A 1,150-nucleotide genomic window follows, 5' to 3' on the forward strand; every position below is an offset into this window, starting at 1 on the left:
AACCCCGGAATAACTGGTGGCAACTCAACCCCTCCGCCCCTTGAAGATGGGGTCTCAAATAGGTTGTGTGAGTTAGGCATCAGAAGATGGGATATGAGAGGCTACACAGAGAAATGTAGGGTCATAACCCGTAACGACGCCAAAAGACTTAGCAATTAATGCCTCATGGAAAAAGGGTGCAATGAACGGGGCTGATCGTGCACGTGTCACAACCGGCGTCACGATATTGCGCGCGTGAAGAACACAAGACCCTCAGAGGAGCCCTTGAAGTGGGGAGTCGACACATAGCCGCTCCTAGTATGGGTCGGGTCCTACACTGCAAGTGATTCAGTCTGATCACCTTCGGACCACACACCCAAGTACAGAGAAAGTTCCCCCAGAGTGCTTGAGACTTCCTGTTGGAAACCCTCAAGCACTCTTAGTTAGGCATCAGACGAGCTATCTTGGGTGTGACGGTGTTTATATATTTTTTTTCTATCTGAGATGGGGGGCATTCACCCGGGATCTGCACGGTGGCTGATTGGTATAGCCGTGTTTTGTCCCGGGCACTGAATACGTCACGGACGTGGACTGCTTCCCACATGGGTTTGTGAGATCCACCCTCGTCCGTGACATATTGCCAAAACTCCCATCACAGAACCTCCATCAACTGCGAACGGCATGACGTGAGCAGGTTTGCTCACTCCGCAAAGGATACAGGAAGATTATTGATTTATGCACTTATTTTGTGTGCCACTTTAGCTTAGTGGCAGAGCGCCTGCTTTGTAAGCAGAAGGTCGTCAGTTCGATCCTGGCAAGTGGCTGATAGCACCATAAATCTCTGGTCTGATACGGGAAGCAGGAGCATGTCAGCTCACTCCGCAAAGGATACAGAAAGATTATCGATTTATGTATTTATTCTGTGCGCCACTTTAGCTTAGTGGCAGAGCGTCTGCTTTGTAAGCAGAAGGTCGTCAGTTCAATCCTGGCAAGTGGCTTATAGCACCATAAATTTCTGGTCTGGTACGAGAACCAGGAGCAGGATGGCCCATTCTGTGAACGGGACAGGAAAATTATCGATTCATATCCTTAATCTGTGCGCCACTTTAGCTTAGTGGTAGAGCGTCTGCTTCGTTAGCAGAAGGTCGTCAGTTCAATCCTGCAAGTGGCT

General features: G+C 49.4%; 3 non-coding genes across 3 annotated transcripts; all 3 read left to right on the forward strand.

Annotated features, from left to right (window-relative positions):
- The first annotated feature begins 731 nt into the window (after positions 1–731).
- On the forward strand, positions 732–803 carry Pmar_PMAR027026. The gene has a single exon. It is a non-coding gene; the product is annotated as a tRNA-Thr (tRNA).
- Positions 804–905: 102 nt separating this feature from the next.
- Pmar_PMAR027027 lies at positions 906–977 on the forward strand. The gene has a single exon. It is a non-coding gene; the product is annotated as a tRNA-Thr (tRNA).
- A 102-nt stretch (positions 978–1,079) lies between these two features.
- On the forward strand, positions 1,080–1,150 carry Pmar_PMAR027028. The gene has a single exon. It is a non-coding gene; the product is annotated as a tRNA-Thr (tRNA).

This window comes from Perkinsus marinus, assembly GCF_000006405.1.
Source record: "Perkinsus marinus ATCC 50983 genomic scaffold scf_1104296957490, whole genome shotgun sequence".
Lineage (NCBI taxonomy): Eukaryota > Perkinsozoa > Perkinsida > Perkinsidae > Perkinsus > Perkinsus marinus.